The 13,700-nt window shown below is 47.1% G+C and overlaps 1 long non-coding RNA gene across 1 annotated transcript; it reads right to left on the minus strand.

Moving 5' to 3' along the window:
• Positions 1-3,020: 3,020 nt before the first annotated feature.
• LOC103173345 lies at positions 3,021-3,412 on the minus strand. Its single transcript, XR_487086.2, has 2 exons — positions 3,365-3,412; positions 3,021-3,202 (listed from the first exon to the last, which is right to left on the minus strand). It is a non-coding gene; the product is annotated as an uncharacterized LOC103173345 (long non-coding RNA).
• Positions 3,413-13,700: the final 10,288 nt, after the last annotated feature.

Genomic DNA, 13,700 nt, shown 5'->3' on the forward strand with positions numbered 1-13,700 from the left:
TGGGTGTGCTGCTCAATGTCGTCTACAACTACTACGTAAAATTAACGGTTGCAGAATAGTGACCAGATGTAGGGTGCGTGTGAAATATTATCAATGTTTCCTCTTGCAGGCTTGGGGGTGCGCAAACAACTGGGATATTGTTTGGGAGCGAGTACATTAAAATTGTTTCAGGAATCCAGTCTTTACTTGTCTCGGATGTCATCGTCAAAGGGGCCCAGTCACAGCCAGCCGGAGGAGGAGATGGTTTGCCTTTTTGAGCAATTATAACACACCAACATACGGTTGGTTTGTTGTCTGTAAAGATCGAGTGTCCAAAGCAGAAGGAATCTTTTCCAACGATGCGACCTCGAGGACCGAGAAAGGGGATGTTTTCCACATCGCAGTAGTTCTGTCCGCATACTTTGCAGCTTTGTCTGCATCCGATTTCCCATGGGTTTGGGATGCCAATACCTTTGAATGTCCTTTAACTTTTCCCAGGTGCAAAGGAGTCTTTGAGAGGGGGTTTCCCAAATCGTTTGCAACAGTGGTTGGTGTTTAAGTGGTGTATCATCAGTCGTCCGGAAGAATTCGACTGATAAGGGGGTAACAGAGGCAGAGTGTTGTCCATCGTACTAGGAGGCAGTCGTACTCTGAGAAAAGTTGCAGTCATTTGTCGCAGCTGAGCTTCCTTGGGGTTAATTTTCAGTGCTGCTGCAGCCAGTCGGTTCAGTATTTCGGTCAATGTTTGAATGTGAGTGTCGTAGTCAGCAGTTGCAAGTAAAATGGATGCACAAACTGAAACACATATTCAGAATTCACGCCCTTTTTTAATAACAGCAGCGACTCGTTTGTGAAAGACAGTCGGGGAGAATGGAAGCCTTGGGGTGTGCATATCCAGGTGTGCTGCTGTTTTTTAAATGTGAATGCAAATTTAAACTGATCCTCATCTCTGAAGGAGACAATCCAGAAGCCGTTAGAAATGTTTAACGTGGAGAAAAGAAAGGCGTGTCTTGGTAGAATAGCCAACAGTGTTGGGGATTCACTGATCACTGGGGAACAGGACGGTGGAACTTCATTGAGTTGTCGGTAATCAATTGTTAATCTCCAACTCCCATCCGGTTTTGGTACCGGCCATATGGTCGAGTTGGTGGTGAATGCACCTTCTCGAATGATACCCTGTTGTTTCAGTGAGTTAATAGTATCTGTTTCGCATGGGAGGCTATTCCCGTAGTATAGGTTATTGCTTGCAAGATTTGTCCGTTAATGGTCTCAACAGCAGCTGATTTTGCACACCCATACTTGATCAGAGGGGGTTTGTCGGCATTAACGCATTCCGGGTTAATCCCTGACGCCTGTGCTATCTGCTTTCTCACATACATTGCGCTCGTTCCCATTTTAAATACATCCGTTGGGAGCCTTCCGTGTAGTTCGGGGTCAATGGCTTTTAGCAGCACTCCGACCTGCTCCAAACTGTCCAGCTCGGGGTGTCGCTACAGGAAAGCAGTCCACTCTCGTCTGAACGCCATGGGATGTTTTTCAGGGGGCATTCTCCCTATATTTATAGCCAGAGTGCTGCAGTCTGTGGCTGATAAAGGCGAGGACTGGCAGTGGGGAACTGGTGGGGTGGGAATAGGACTGTTCCCATTGCTCTGCCTGTGACCGGGAAGCGATGTTGGGAGGATCGGCTTTGGGATTCTGGGGGAGATGAGGCTTCGGAAGTGCTAGAGAGAGGGGACAGAGACCGTGTCCGTCGACATCATACCCCATCCGTTACAAAGAGAGGTGACACTGGATCAGAACTTCCCGGCGTCGCGGTTAAATCGTGCAGAGGTCAGAAGGGGAGGAGGGCGTTGGGGGCGGGAGGGCTACGCAGTGGAGGGCAGTGGGTTGGTAAGGTTTTGCTCAGTAAGTCTACCTGAAATCTTCGGTTCCCTGGTCTTGGCTGGTGGGGTGTGGGGCCGAAATTAATGGCTCATTCATGGGTTTGGTCTCGGGGAGCGGACCGTGTGCTCCTGTTACCTCTTTCCTTGGGGCTGAAGGTTGAACTATCTGATGTCTCCGGGGGGGCGTTTTGATCATTGGATCGGTGGCAGCCGACGGGATCTGGGTTAGCTGATACAGATACAGACACATAAACACAGCCAGACAGTGACACCAACAGAGACATACCGAGAGAGGCAAAGAGGCAGAGAGACACAGAGACAGACACATAGACCCACAGACAGACATAGACAAACAAAGAGATACTGAGTGACACAGAGACAGAGAGATAGAGAGAGACGCACAGAGACAGACAGACACACACGGCGTAATGCAAAGTGCGTTACTCAAACCTTTTTTTTGTTTTAAGTCAATGTTCAAATGTTCAAATGGGTTTAAAGTAAATTATGTGTCTTTATTTGTTGGGTTTGCATCTGTTGTGCTTCAGAGATTTGTTCAGTTTTCCTTTGAATCTTTTATCTCAAATACATTTGTCGCTGAGTTAAACGGAAATTCAGCTGTGTGTGTGTGTGTCTGCGAGTATACCTGTGTATGTCTCTTTGTGTAAGTGTTTATGCGCGCGCTTGTCTGTATATCTGTAGGTGTGTGTTGCTGTTTGTGTACGAGTTTCAATTTGTGTCTCTGTGTGTGTGTCTCTGTGCGACTGGGTGTGTATCTATGTGTGTGTCTGTATTTATGTCTGTGTTTGTCTCGGAATGTGTATGCCTGTGTGTTTGTGTCCATGACTGGGTTTATGTGTGTGCATGTGTGTGTCGGTGTGTGTGCATGTGTTTGTGTGTACGTGGATGTGACGGTGTCTCTGTGTTCATAATTGCGAATATTATAATATATAGTGATTGTTTGCTTTGTGGGAGAGACTGAAAGAGAGAGAGCCTGAGAGAGAAAGAGAGAGATAGAGACACTGAGAGAGAAAGAGAGAAAGCGAGAGACTGAGAAAGAGAGAGAAAGTAAAGGTAAAAAAAAGAAAGCGTGCAATGGGATAGGAGTGTGTCAGGGTTTATGTGACAATAACGATCCCAAGAGAAGGGATGGGAGAGGAATCAGGATTATCATCTTTAATAATCAATTACTACAGTGTCTAGAATACATTTCATGTTACACAGACTGTGTGGTCGGTCTCTGACTCAGTCCAAATCTCACTGTCACTGACAGCCCAGATCTGATTCCCCGCAGTGACTGCAGCTGATTCTCTCCGTCTGAACTGAACCCATTCCCCCACAGCCTGAAACACATTAAACAGGAATTAAACCCATGGGATAATGATACAAACTGTAAACTTTTCATGTCGCAGTTTAATAATTACATCCCTTCAAACTGTTCCCATTCTGATACACAGCCCTTTCTCTGTGTGTTTATCACATTAAACACTGACACAAACACTTACCTGATCCTCTCCAGACTGGTGCAGGTCTGTATGAGGCGGCGGATCAGAGTAAACACAGTGGGTATAACCCACTGTCACTCACTACAGGCCGTCACCCACGGAAGAAAGAGGCGATAGACGCTAAAACGGATACAGAGATGCAAACGACCCTCAGACAGTCGCTGCCCCCAGCGAGGGGGCCTCAGAGTGTTTTCTCACTATCCAGATATAATATGTAATATAATAATAATCCTGAACTTTGATACAGTGCCTCATCATGTCTTGGAGACGCCTCAAAGCTTTTGACAGGATATACTGTAAAGTATAGTGCATGTATATTATTGTATGAAATATTTATTTGCAGGGATTAATAAGCCTGGAGACGCGATCTGCGAATCGTCTAACAACCGGGTTGTGACTGACTGCGAGGCAATCAGACACCAGTGGAGTAAGGAAACAACCGTAAGGTTTTGCCCTGTCAGGAATCACCCCCAGGCCCTCTCGCTCGCGAGGCGAGGGCTCTAACCACTGAGCTACAGGGCTCAGCCTGCAGTGTGTGAGCAGACACAGGCTAACTCAGGGCTAAAGCTGTGTAGACTTTATTCTGGTTGAGGGTTTAGCACAGGCCTTTTAACTGTAAAAATACCAACAACAAATTACCTCAGGTCATGATTTTTCCACCACAAATATTTCCATCCGGGAGCTAAAGTCAGTTGGGAATATGGATGAAATTGTTGACCTAAATGAGATCAACGTCTCAGGATGAGTGAGGGAGTCCCAACATCATGTATGTCTGAGCAGGATAGGTTGCAGTAGTGAGCGAACACACATACAACACACAGTGAGTGAACACACACACACACGCATGTTAACATAATTAAAAAAACATACATCCACCTATGTACATATACACATACACACAACAATAAAGTGTCTTAACTCAACCAATCGTTGATCTGGATTCGGATCATTCTAAAGTTGTTGGAGATAGTTGCAAATGTTTCTAACAACAGATATATATGCACACACACAGACAGAAAGACTTTAACACAAGTTGAGTGTTTGACGCAAAAGATGGCTTGTGGCCTCACACTGTCACACCGATTCCTGTCACAATATTCAGCCGCACTGATCAGACAGTCACAATAAACACATTGAGATATTGGAGTCATTCAGACTCTGGAGACACAGTGTGTTACTTACCACAGTTTCTGTATTTTACACTCCGGGTTCCTCAGAGCCTCACACAGTCGCTTCACTCCACAATCTCCCAGATTATTATTATTCAGGTGCAGCTCCGTCAGTGAGTGGTTTGTGCTGAGAGCGGAGGTCAGATCCTCGGCACAATCAGCTGTCAGATTTTTACTGTGCAGTCTGGAGATCAGAGACACAGATATATAACAGGGATCAGAGTAAACACAGTGTGTATAACCCACTGTCACTCACAGGTTTGTGATGCCATACAGGTTGAAGGAGTGCACACACACACACTTACTCACACTCGCACAAACAAACACATAACCCTGAAACAAATACACACACACGCAGACACACACACACACACAGACAGGACCTACAGACACACAAACATGGATACACACAGAAACACACACATACACATATGCACACAAATAAACAAATGCACACATACACACAAACGCTGTCACGCAAACGAGCACACACATACGTACGCAAGCACACACAGAGAAACACATTCAAGCATACACAAACACACACACACAGAAACACACATACACACACAGACACACAAACATGGATACACACAGAAACACATACACATACACATATGCACACAAATAAACAAATGCACACATACACACAAATGCTGTCACGCAAACGCGCACACACAGAGAAACACACTCAAGCATACACAAACACACACACACAGAAACACACACATACGAACACTCACACAAACACGCATACATAAAAAACACCGAAGCACACACATACACACAGAAAAACCACAAGAAACAAACAAACGTGCACGAAAACAAACTCAAAACACGCACACACCTGCACACACACTCAAACACACACAAACAGAAACACAAACTCGCATACAAACACACACATAAATAAACATGCACGGATACACACAAAAAATACACACAGGTATACACATACACAAACAAATACATACAGAAACGCAAAAAACACATAAACACTCACAAAAATACTCACAAACACATACGCACAAAATCGCATACACGCTAAAACACACACTCGAAAAAACACACACGCAAACACACGCACAAACACTCACAGAAGCACATAGAAATAAAATCACACACAAGCACTCATCCATAAAAACACACACACAACAAACACATGACCCAAAGACAACTACAGACATACGTACAAACACACACATAAATGCATATACACACACAAACAAACAAACATATGACCCACAGACAAGCATGTGCACACAGACACACACAAAAACACACTCAAGCAAATATACAGGCGCAAAAACTCACACAAGCACACAAACAGACACACATAAATACACCTACTCACACACACAAACAAACACATGACTCAGAGTCAATACGCACAGAGACACAAACACGCAGACACACATATACACAGAAACACACACACAAATTCACACACAAACATACACGCAGAAACACAAACGCAAACACAAACTTACTCACACAAACGCACACTCACAGAAACACACAACAACAACAACAACAACAAGATTCCATTTATAAAGCGCCTTTCACGTCAGAAGGACGTCCCAAGGCGCTGCACAGTTGGGTCATGACCCGAGCAGGGGGGGAAATGGTCAGGGTGAGGGGAGGGAGCGAGGAGGGGGGAAATGGTCAGGGTGCGGAGAGGGAAGGGAGGGAGCGAGGAGGGGGAAGAGAGTCGAGAGGGGAGCTGAAGGCTGAAGGTCAAAGAGAAAGGTTTTGAGACCGGCCTTGAAGGAGGAAAGGGAGGAAGCGGCGAAGGCACTGGGGATAGAGTTCCAGAGCCTCGGGGCTGAGAGGCTGAAGGCCCGACCACCGATGGTAGGGCGGTTGGGGCGGGGGACGTGGAGCAGACCGGAGCCAGAGGAACGGAGGGTACGGGCAGGTAGGTAGGGGGATAGTAGGTTGGAGAGGTAGGAGGGAGCAAGGCCGTGAATGGCCTTGTAGGTGAGGATGAGGATCTTGAAATCAATCCTCTGGGGGATGGGGAGCCAGTGGAGGCGAGCGAGGGTGGGAGTGATGTGGTCGCGAAGCCTGGTGCGGGACAGTACACGAGCTGCAGAGTTCTGAATGACCTGCAGCTTGTGGAGGGAGGTGGCGGGAAGGCCGGCGAGGAGAGAGTTCCCATAGTCCAGCCTTGAGGTGACAAAGGCGTGAACCAGGGTTTCAGCAGCGTGAGGGGTGAGGTAGTGCCGTAGTCTGGCGATATTCCGGAGGTGATGGAAGGCGGTGCCAGTTGTGGTGCGGATGTGAGGGAGAAAGGACAGCTCAGGGTCGAACAAAACGCCGAGGTTCCTGACTGGCTTTGAGAGGTGGAGAGTGCAGCCTTGGATGCTGATGGTGTCAGCGCCTGAGGTGCGGAGGCGCTGACGTGAGCCAATCAGGAGGGCCTCGGTTTTTCGCACGTTGAGCTGAAGAAAGTTGTCTCTCGTCCAGGACTCGATGTCGGACAGGCAGCTGTCAGGACATCGGTGGTCGTGGAGTTGAGAGTAGAGGAGGAAAGGTAGAGTTGGGTGTCATCCGCATACATGTGGAAGTTAACTCCATGTCTGCGGATGATGTCACCGAGGGGGAGCATATAGAGGGTGAAGAGGAGGGGACCGAGGACAGAGCCCTGAGGGACACCACATGAGACAGTACGGGGGGTGGAGGAGAAGCCATTCGTCGAGACAAAGTGAAGACGGTGAGAAAGGTACGACCTAAACCATTCAAGGACAGTGCCTTGAAGGTTGAGGTGGGAGGACAAGCGGTGGAGTAGGATAGCGTGGTCGACCGTATCGAATGCTGCCGATAGGTCGAGGAGGACGAGGAGACAGAGGGAGCCCTGGTCACAGATGGTCAGGATATCATTGGTGACCTTGACCAGGGCAGTTTCTGTGCTATGGGCAGCACGGAAACCTGACTGAAGGGGTTCGAAAAGAGAATGGGTGGAAAGGAAAGAGCGCAGTTGGGAGGCGACAACTCTTTCCAAGACCTTGGAGAGAAAGGGGAGGTTGGAGATGGGCCGGTAGCTTGATAGCTGCGACGCATCAAGGGAGGGTTTTTTCAGGGTGGGCGTGATGGTGGCAGTTTTTAAGGGAATGGGGACAGAGCCAGAGGAGAGGGACAGGTTGATGATGTCAGTGATATGTGGGGCAAGAAAGTGGAGCTGGGAGATAAGGAGTGGAGTGGGGATGGGGTCAAGGGAGCAGGTGGTTGGTTTTAGGGATAGGATGAGTTTAGTGACAGAGGGTGGGGAAACGGGTACGAAAGTGAGTAGGGGAGGATGGGTAGGAGTCGGAGTGTGGGAGTGAGGGGGTGGGGGTTGGTAGATGTTGGAGGGGAAGTGACCGCGGAGCGGATTCCCTTGATCTTGGATTCAAGCAAATCCAGCATCTCCTCGCAGTGAAGGTTGGAGGAGATGACCTGCGCGGGGTGGCGGGGGGGACGGAGGAGTCGGGTTGTGGTGGAAAACAGTAGCCTGGGGTTGTTCTTCGCCTCCAGGATTATCCTGGAGTAGAAGGACGACTTGGCCGAGGCTAGAGTGGAGCGGTAAATTTTGAGGAGGTCCAGCCAGATTTGTCGGTGGACCGTTAGGCCAGATTTGACACAGGTGCGTTCAGCAGCCCGCACCTGGCTTTTCAGTGAGCGGAGGTGGGTGGTGTACCAGGGGGAGGAGCGGGAGTAGGAGACAGTGCGGGAAGTGATGGGGGCAAGAGTATCGAGTGTGGAGGAGAGGGTATTGTGGAGGAGGGAGAGAGGAGAAGAGGGGTCGGTGAGGGTTGAAGGCCAGAGGGAGAGGAGTTCAGAGGACTCCAAGGCATCGGTTAGGGATTGTGGGGGTAACTTCTTCCAAGGGCGGTAGAAGATGGTGGTGGGTCTGGTGGAGGTGGGGAGGGGGTGGAGGTGGTGAAGGAGATGAAGTAGTGGTCAGAGATGGCCTTGTCGGTAATAGTGACATCCGAGACACTGAGGCCCCGGGTGATCACCAAATCGAGTGGGTGGCCGTGACTGTGAGTGGGGGAGTTTATGTGTAAGGAGAGGTTGAGTGAGGAGAGCAGGGAAGAGAAGTCTGTGGAGATGGAGCAGGAGGGGGTGAAGTGTAGGTTAAAGTCGCCCAGGATGATGAGGCGATCAAAGCAGAGGCAAAGAGATGTGAGGAGTGTTGAAATGTCAGAGATGAAGGTGGGAGAGGTTTTAGGGGGCCGGTAGAGGAGGAGGATTTTAAGGGAGAGGAATGAGGGGTGGGAGAGGGTGAGGTGCTCAAAGGAGGGGAAAGAGCCAGTGGAGTAGGGGATAGGGCAAGTGGTGTCCTTGAGATAAGGGCAACACCACCTCCACGGCGGTTGGGGCGGGGGATGTGGTGGGAGGTGTAGCCGGGTGGTGTGGCCTCCGTGAGGGGGAGGGTGTCGCCTGGGGTGAGCCAGGTTTCTGTTAAGGTTTCTGTTTCTGTTAAATCACGCGCACACATTAGCTTACCCACGCAAACACATGCGCACGCAAAGACACACACAGAAACACTCAAAAGCATACACAAGCAAACAAACAGGCACACAAACGCACACAAACAAACACAGACACACAAACGCACACAATCGCACACAATAACAACAACAGCAAGATTCCATGTGTAGGGCGCATTTCACGTCGGGAGGACGTCCCAAAGTGCTGAGCAGTTGGGTCAGGATCCGAGCATTGTGGGGGAAATGGTCAAGGTGAGGGAGGGGAAGGGAGGGAGCGAGGAGGGGAAAGTGGTCAGGGTGAGGGGAGGGAAGGGAGGGGTAGAGGAGGGGGTAAATGTGGCTTAAGAATATAAAATAGAAGTGCAAAGGCGACAAAGCTCAGTAACTGAAGGCAGAACCCAAACCAATGGGAAGATAAGGTCAGGACGTACAAGGACACAAAAAGTCTGTTCACACTTACAAACTGGACGAAGGGACTAATCAGGAGAGAATAAATGTCGTTAAAAGGAGAATTGAAACACATTATGGATATAACCATATAAGGGTTGTTTTTCTTAAAAAGAACAGCCATGGCTGGAGTTATTAAGTTACCTATGAACAAAGGTGTGTTAGATATCTCTCGGGAAATGTAGCGGAACAGTGCGAGACACAACCAGGACTGTAACAGGAATCTGGTCGGTACCGTTTTGTGTCTTGTGTATTATTTAATGTTTCACTTATTGTTTTATTACCTTCTGTTTTGAACTGAATAAAGTGTGAACTCAACCAATTGGTAAACTGGAACCGTATCATTTAAAAAATGTTGAGGATAGTTGCAAATGTTTCTAACAGGCACAGACACAAACACGGGCAAACACACAGACGCACACACTCACACACACACACACAGACCTACACACACACACACACAGACACACACACCCAGGCAGACACACGGACACATGTTGAGAGTTTGATGTAAACGATGGTTTGTGGCCTCACACTGTCACACCGATTCCTGTCACAATATTCAGCCGCACTGATCAGACAGTCACAATAAACACATTGAGATATTGGAGCAATTCAGACTCTGGAGACACAGTTCGTTACTTACCACAGACTCTGTATTTTACACTCCGGGTTCCTCAGAGCCTCACACAGTCGCTTCACTCCACAATCTCCCAGTTTATTATTATTCAGGATCAGCTCCGTCAGTGAGTGGTTTGTGCTGAGAGCGGAGGTCAGATGCTCGGTGCAATCAGGTGTCAGATCGTTCCTCTCCAGGCTGAAGATCAGAGACACAGAGAGGTAACAGGAATCAGAGTAAACACAGTGTGTATAACCTACTGTCACTCACAGTTTGTTTGATGCAGAACAGATTGCTGGAGTGCACACCCACACACACGCATGCAGACACGCACAGAGGATACACAGACACACACATACTAATAAACACAAACCGCACACAAATACACACACGAACACATACACACAAACAAAGAATTAACACAGAAAAGAATTCACACACAAAGAAACACAGGCCAATAAACTAACACACAAGCACACACGGACAGGAGCACACACATAAATGTACACAACAACAACAAAATTCCATTGATGGAGCGCCTTTTACGTCGGGAGGACGTCCTAAGGCGCTGTACAGTTGGGTCAGGACCCGAGGAGGGGGAATGGTCAGGGTAAGGGGAGGGAAAGGAGGGAGCGAGGAGTGGGTAGAGAGTCGAGAGGGGAGCTGAAGACAGGTCAAAGAGAAAGGTCTTGAGACCGACCTTGAAGGAGGAAAGGGAGGAAGCGGCGAAGGCACTGGGGATGGATTTTCAGAGCCTCGTGGCTGAGAGGCTGAAGGCCACCGATGGTAGGGCGGTTGGGTTAGGGTTAGGGTTATAACACACATACAAATACGCACACCCAAACACGCACTTACACAAAAACAAACACAAGTACACACACACACACACACACAAACGCACGCAAACACAAACATAGATGCACAAACACACAGAGATTCAAACACAGAGAAACGCACACGTACACTAGCACACAGAAAGCACACACTAAAACAAACACACATACACAGACACATAAACAAACACATGACACACACAAAAATGCACACACACACATATACACAAACAAATACACAGAAATACACACAGAGAAGCAAACACCCACAAAAATACACAAACACACACACAACCGAACACACAAGTACAAAGTCATAAATACATACACACAAACACATATACACAAATATTCGCGCACACACAAATACCCAGACAAACGCGCACACAGAAACACACAGGCAAACAAACACACAAACGTACACACGCAATGGCACACAGAGACACACACACATGGACGCACACAGAAACACACAAGCACACACCCAAAAAACACAAACACAGAAGCACGCACAAGCACACAAATACACACCTGCATGCCAAACATACACACAAATCACATGCGCATACATGACCACAGAAATACGCAAACAAACTCTCACACTTACACACACAAACACCCAAAGGCACACACATGCAAACACACCCACACAGAAACACACAATGATTTTGTACATGCATACACAATCATTCACACAAACAAAAAGTCATACAGACAAATACACATACAAACACAAAAACAATCACACAAACATGTACATAGACAAACACACAAACAAGCACATACAATCACATATACAGACATACACAAGCACACACATACAACACACAAATGCACACAAAAACAAACACGCACTCAGAAAAACACGCAGATATACAACCAGGAATACACACACAAGCACACATAAAACACAGACATAAACTCAAAATACGCAAACACAGACACAAATACACATACACACACATAAACACACAAAAAAAACAAGCGCGCACATACACGCACAAAAACACACACACGCACACACAAACTAACGCACACTCACGCAAACAGGAACAGATGCAATGACCCATAGAAATGCACACACAAGCACAAACAAACACACGCATTCACACAAACAAATAACAACAAGATTACATTTGTATGGCTCCTCTCACGTCGGGAGGATGTTCCAAGGTGCTGGGCAGTGTAAAGCATTTCAGGGGGAAGAAGGGAGGGGAAGGGGAGTGGCAGAAGGCATGATCAAAGCCGATGGTTTTATGCGGCACTTGAAGGAGATACACGCACACAAACACACACCTAGAAAACACATGAAAACACACACACACACACACAAACACTCACGCAGATTCACACACACGCAAATACAGGTAAACAAGCACGCAAGCCCACACACGAACACACTTACACAAACATACACACAAACAAGCACACACACACACAAATACACACAGAGAAACACACAAACCCACAAACATACACAAAAACAAACTCATAGACATACACACACAGGCACACACACACGTAGAAACACAAACTCACACAATCACCCATACAAAAAAACATGCAAACACACAGTGAAACACACAAAAAGACACACAGACACACACTCAACATCACACATACAAGCAAACACACAAACACAGACAAATACGCACACATACACACAGAAAATACACAGAAACACATATAAAAACAGAAACATTCAAACACATATGCACAAAATCACACACAAGCACATACAGAAACACACAAAAACATGCAAACACTCATCCAAACACCCACAAAAGCACACACAGAAACACACACACGAGCACCCACACAGACACACATGCACAGATATGCACAAACATAAACACAAACAAAAACAGACACACACAGAAACACACACAAAGAAGCCCAGACACCCACCCAAAGACACACAGAAACATACACAAACATGCAAAAACACACAAACACACACAAACGCATAAACACACGCATTCAAACAAATATCCGAACAAACACACACACACAAATACACACGCACACAATCGCACACATACACACAGAAACAAACACAAACTCTCATGGAAACACAAACCCACAAACACACACATAAACCACACGCAAACACACACAAAGAATCGAACACAAGCGCAAACACACAGACACGCAAGCAAACATAAACACAAGACACGCAGACACAGACATAGAGACACACACATTAACACACGTTGAGAGTTTGGTGTAAAAGATGGCTTGTGGCCTCACACTGTCACACCGATTCCTGTCACAATATTCAGCCGCACTGACCAGACAGTCACAATAAACACATTGAGATATTGGAGTCATTCAGACTCTGGAAGCAAAGTTTGTTACTTACTCCAGTCTCTTTATTTTACACTCCGGGTTCCTCAAAGCCTCACCCAGTTGTTCACTCCACAATCTCCCAGATTATTGCCCCATAGCCTGGACACAGAGACACAAACACAGGGAATATAGTGTAAAACACAATACACATTGACAAGTATATATTGGAGCGTTTCAAGTGGGGAGCAAGTCCCAAGGCGCTGGGACCAGGGTCACACACACACGCACATGTGCACACACACACATCACAGTCTCTCTCTCTTTCTCTCTCTCTAACTCCTACAAAATACACAATCACTACATTTACAATATATTATCGCCGCTCTCTCTCTCTCTCTCTCTCTCTCGGTCGCTCTCAATCTTTCTTTCAGTCTCTTTCCGTATCTACCGCAAAACACAGTCATTACACCTTATAATATATTCTTTCTCAGTCTCTCTCTGTCT

This window comes from Callorhinchus milii, unplaced genomic scaffold (genome assembly GCF_018977255.1).
Source record: "Callorhinchus milii isolate IMCB2004 unplaced genomic scaffold, IMCB_Cmil_1.0 Scaffold61, whole genome shotgun sequence".
NCBI lineage: Eukaryota > Metazoa > Chordata > Chondrichthyes > Chimaeriformes > Callorhinchidae > Callorhinchus > Callorhinchus milii.